Source organism: Aristolochia californica, unplaced genomic scaffold, assembly GCF_029961685.1.
Source record: "Aristolochia californica isolate CCGP_79_NKW_82.1479 unplaced genomic scaffold, dmAriCali1.0.hap1 SCAF_7, whole genome shotgun sequence".
NCBI classification, from domain to species: Eukaryota; Viridiplantae; Streptophyta; class Magnoliopsida; order Piperales; family Aristolochiaceae; genus Aristolochia; species Aristolochia californica.
In genome coordinates this window covers 29,105,754-29,111,376 of record NW_027182268.1, presented here as the reverse complement: position 1 = coordinate 29,111,376, position 5,623 = coordinate 29,105,754, and the positions used below count along the sequence as shown (strand labels likewise).

The 5,623-nt window shown below is 41.9% G+C and overlaps 1 non-coding gene across 1 annotated transcript; it reads left to right on the top strand.

Annotated features, from left to right (window-relative positions):
- Positions 1–5,300: 5,300 nt before the first annotated feature.
- On the top strand, positions 5,301–5,407 carry LOC137937909 (small nucleolar RNA R71). The gene has a single exon (XR_011109696.1). It is a non-coding gene; the product is annotated as a small nucleolar RNA R71 (small nucleolar RNA).
- Positions 5,408–5,623: the final 216 nt, after the last annotated feature.

Genomic DNA, 5,623 nt, shown 5'->3' with positions numbered 1-5,623 from the left:
GACGTAAAAGAGTTGTTCCCTCCCCCCCCCCCCCCCCCCCCCCCCCCAAACCTAAACCTGACATTGTCCTCAATGGGGAAAAGTTAAAACACTATAACGACTACACAAAAAAAAAAGAATAATAAAGACCCCCAGGAATGATACATAGTCTCCCTCGAAGAAGGTTTACTCGTATCAGCCGTACCCGTAGGTAATCATCCATAGATGAAACCGCTATCCCACATCACACTTTGAAGAAATCTTCGTGTGACTGGCCACTGAAGGCAGCAGGAATTACGCGCTGAACACAAGTCCTTAAGTTACTCACCATAAGGTTTTCATTCAATACTTCAAGATCGAACTGGTCAATCCCAGAACGGTTGTTTGAGTACAGACCTCTCAAACTAGGGACCAAAAGTCTGATCATCGACTACCGGAACCATTTATGCTCTCAGCCGGCAAGAGAGTATGAATAAACCAAAAAATAAAATAAAATAAAAATAAAATTGTAATATACAAAGGGATAGAAACGTGGGGATTGCCACAATGTGCTAAGTTTATAGTCGTAAGCAAGACTCTGACGCATTCAAGATGAAATGACAAGTTCCTCCAAGAAAATCACCATCACCTCCTTCGGTATGGGGATATTCTCAAGATATGGTTTGAGCCTCTGACCGTTAACTTTAAAGATCGACCCGTCTCCGTGATTCCGGATCTCAATAGCGCCATGAGGAAACACCTGTATAACTTCAAATGGACCGGACCACCTGGATCTTAGCTTCCCTGGAAACAAATGCAATCGTGAGTTATAAAGTAAAACATTCTGCCCAACAGTAAAAGATTTGCGAAAAATAGATTTATCATGTAAAAGCTTTGTTCGCTCCTTATACAGTTTGGCATTCTCATAAGCATCATGACGTATCTCCTCCAACTCATTCAATTGCAACTTTCTCTCCTCACCCGCTTGAGTTAAATCAAATTTTAAAGCCTTAATGGCCCAATAAGCTCTATGCTCAAGCTCAACAAGTAGATGACATGCTTTGCCGAACACTAAGAGAAATGGAGACATCCCAATCGGAGTCTTATAAGGTGTTCGATAGGCCCATAAGGCATCGTCCAATCAAGTGGACCAATCTTTCCTATCAAAGCGAACCGACTTCTCCAAAATCCGTTTGATCTCCCTATTAGAGATTTCCACTTGACCACAAGTTTGCGGGTGGTACGGAGTGGACACCCGATGAGTGATGGAATATTTCTTCAATAAGGTCTCAAATGCTCTATTACAAAAATGAGATCCCCCATCACTGATGATCGCTCTCGGGGTACCAAACCGATTAAAGATATTTTCTTTTAAAAACTTTACCTCCACTTTGTGATCGTTTGTCTTACATGATATAGCTTCTATCCATTTAGAGACATATTCAACAGCAACAAGAATGTATTGATAGCCGAACGAGACAAGAAAAGGACCCATGAAGTCAATACCCCACACATCAAACAATTCAACAATAAGAATGGGGTTAAGAGGCATCAAGTTCTTCCTAGACAAACAACCAGTTCGTTGGCATTGGGCATCTCTAAATAATGAAGGCCAATAGAAACCACATTGCAAGACTTTAGCCGCTATCTTTCTAGCACCAAAATGTCCACCACATGCGTGGGAATGACAAAATTCAAGAATATTGGCAAAGTCTTGATCATGTACACAACGCCTAATGACTTGGTCAGAACACACCTTGAAAAAATAAGGGTCATTCCAAAAAAAATGTTTGACTTGGGAAAAGAATTTCAACCTATCTTGTTTACTCCAATAATCAGGAATCTTATGAGTTACAAGATAGTTGACTATGTCAGCAAACCAAGGCAACTGGGATACTTGGAGAAGTTGTTCATCAGGGAAGGAATCATTTAAAGGAAGGAATCCTTCTTGAGGTACTACACAGACCCTAGATAGATGATTAGCAACAATATTCTCACAACCCTTCTTATCTCAAATCTCAAGGTCAAATTCTTGCAATTGCAAGATCCATCTAATCAAGCAAGGTTTAGTGTCCTTGATGGATAATAAGTACTTCAAAGCAGAATGATCAGCGAACACTATAACTTTTGACCCTAACAGATATGATCTGAATTTGTTCAAGGCAAACACAACAGCTAGCAACTCCTTCTCAGTGGTAGTGTAATTCAATTGAGCATCATGAAGAGTGCGGCTAGCATATTGAATGACACAGGGCATTTTATCCGTCTTTTGCCCCAAAAAAGCCCCCAATGCATAGTCAGAGGCATCACACATCAACTCAAAAAGCAAAGACCAAATAGGGGGTTGGACAATGGGTGCAGTGGACAAACATTTCTTCAGTGTCTCAAAAGCATGAATACAGGCATCATCATAGGCAAAAGCAACATCTTGAGCAAGCAAATTCGTCAAAGGATGAGAAATTTTGCTAAAGTCTTTAATGAAACACCTATAGAACCCAGCATGGCCAAGGAAAGAACGCACCCCCTTCACAAAAGTAGGTGGTGGCAGATTGGCAATTAGGTCAACCTTGGCTTTGTCCACTTCTACACCCCACTCAGACACTACATGTCCTAAAACAATTCCTTCTTTCACCATGAAGTGGCATTTCTCCCAATTCAAGACTAATTTGGACTTAATGCAACGGGACAATACGAGTGAAAGATTGTGCAGACATGTATCAAAACTAGAGCCAAACACAGAAAAGTCATCCATAAAGACCTCTAAAAATTCACCAATCATGTCAGAAAAGATACTCATCATCCACAGTTGGAAAGTGGCGGGCGCATTGCATAAACCAAAAGGCATGCGTATGTAAGCATAGGTGCCAAATAGACACGTGAATGTGGTCTTTTCCTTGTCTTCTGGAGCAATGGAAATTTGATTGTAGTCGGAGTATCCATCTAAGAGGCAATAAAAATTGTGGCCGGCCAATCGCTCTAGTACCTGATCAATGAAAGGTAGTGGGAAGTGATCCTTCCTAGTGGCGGAATTAAGTTTTCTATAGTCAATGCAGACATGCCACTTGGTGGTAGTTCTTGTGGGAATCAATTCACCACTCTCATTTTTCATTACCGTTATCCCCCCTTTCTTAGGGACAACTTGAATTGGGCTCACCCAGGTGCTATTGGAAATATGGTAAATGATTCCTGTCACAAGCAACCTGATGACTTCTTCTCTCACAACCTCCAGCATATGGGGATTTAACCTACGTTGCATCTCACGTGAGGCTTTAATCCCCTCCTCCAAATGAATAAGATGCATGCATATGGAGGGGCTAATACCTTTTAAGGCATCAAGAGTCCACCCCAATGCCTCTCTGTGTGCTTGTAAAACTTCAGTCAATTGTTCCTCCTGCTCAGTACTCAAATCAGAGGAAATAATGACTGGTAATGAGCTCATGGGTCCCAAGAACGCATACTTCAACATGGGAGGAAGTGGCTTAAGATCTAGCTTGGAAGTTTCAAGAGGTTTGTCCAAGTCAAGAGGAAGATCCTGTGGATGTTCAGTTGTGATAACCTCATAAGCTTCCTCCAATAGAGGTACAAAATTGAGTAAAGAATTAACCTCTCGGAAATATGTTTCCTCATCAAAATAGTCCATGTCTAAAGATGTTATGCAAGACTCAAAAGATTCAAGAGTGGATTCGTCATCAAGCATAACAGTTTCTATCTTAAATGCAGGACTCATATCATCAGACTCAAGTGGGTGGTGCCCGACATTAAATACATTCAATGAGACCTTAAAATTTCCAAAAGACAACTCCAACTCACCACTTTTACAATGAATGATAGCATTAGATGTGGCTAAGAAGGGACGTCCTAGGATGATAGGAATTTGGTTGGTCACATTGACTACTGGTTCTGTATCAAGAACAATAAAATCAACCGGGAACAGAAATTTGTCCACTTTTACCAAAACATCTTCAACTATTCCTCGTGGTATCTTGACAGAACGGTCAGCTAGTTGAAGTGTGATGGGGGTAGGTTTCAATTCCCCCAAACCTAATTGCTGGTACACAAAGAAAGGAAGTAAATTCACACTTGCTCCTAAGTCAAGAAGAGCTCTCTGGATGGTATGTTCACCAATGACACATGAAATTGTGGGACATCCAGGATCTTTAACTTTAGGAGGAGTGTTGTGCTTCAGAATTGAGCGTACATTCTCAGTAAGAAAGACCTTTTTGTTAACATGTTGTCTTCTCTTCTGTGTACAAAGGTCTTTCAAAAATAGGGCATAGGCAGGGACTTGCCTAATAGCATCAAGAAGTGGAATGTTAATGTGAACTTTACTAAACAGTTCCAACGTTTCATGCATGCTATCTCCTTTTCTAGGTGGGCCCGATAACCTCTGCGGATAAGGAGCTAGTGGGACGTGGTTAGGGATCTGCTTGGCTGTTGGTGGAGAACTTGGAGGTTCTTCACTCAATGATGTGTCCCCATTGTCATCTTTTGACTCCTTAGACTTAGTGATCCCTACCCCATTGTTCAATTCACGACCACTCCTAAGGGTGGTTATGGCTTTGGCTTGCTCATGGTGGGGTTTGGAATTCAACCCACTGTCATGTGTGCTTTTGGGGTTAGGAATGGTTTGACTCGGGAGTCTATTTTGTGCTTGTTCACTCATGTGGCTGGCCAACTGACTTACTTGCATTTCAAGTTTAGCAATGGAGGACTGTGTATTCTGCATGAATAATTGAAGTGTATCCTCAAGTGAAGGTTTTTGTGGAATCAATAACTGTTGAGCGAAGTGTGGGCGCGGAGCTTGGGGTTGAGTAAACCCTGGAGGACCCCCAACCTGTGGGCCCTTGGACCATGAGAAATTTGGGTGCCTAGCCCAACCCGGTTTATATGTTTCTAAAAAAGGATCGTTTCGGTTCGGTCCATGAAAATTCTGGACTGCATTCAAGTCCTCAATGAGCTCTGGGTAGGATGAACTAGATGGACACATTTGTGTGGGATGAGATGAACCAAAGCATATGGCATAGACAGTAGATGGGTTAGGAGCAAGTGAACTCTTGGACACCATAAGGGCATCAATTTTTCTAGTCAACCCTTCAATCTTGGCCATGAGCATAGGTGTTTCACTAACCTCGTAAAGACCCCCTCTTCTGGCTTCGTGGGATCTCCTATCAACATTAAATGACGAACCCCATTGCTGAGATTGATCACTCAACGTTTCAAAGAAGTCCCACGCCTCACTAGCACTCTTACCCATCAAACTCCCACCACTCGTTGCATCTACCATGGATCTAACCTGGGGTATAAGACCTTGATAAAAGTATTGCACTAAATGCCATTTCTCAAACCCATGATGCGGACACCTACGTATCAAATCCTTCCATTTCTCCCAAGCCTCATAAAAGTGTTCACCCTCCTGCTGCATAAAGTTGGAGATTTCTCTCCTGAGGGCTGTAGTTCTCTGAATGGGAAAGTACTTGGACAAAAATTTTGTGACTAATGTGTCCCATGAAGTAATGCTGCCCAGCTCCAAGGAATTAAGCCAAGACTTGGCCTTATCCTTAAGTGAAAATGGAAAAAGTCTTAACCGGATAGAGTCATCTGAGAAATTCTGGAATTTAAAAGTTGCACAAATATCTAAGAATTCCTTGATGTGGTAATATGGGTC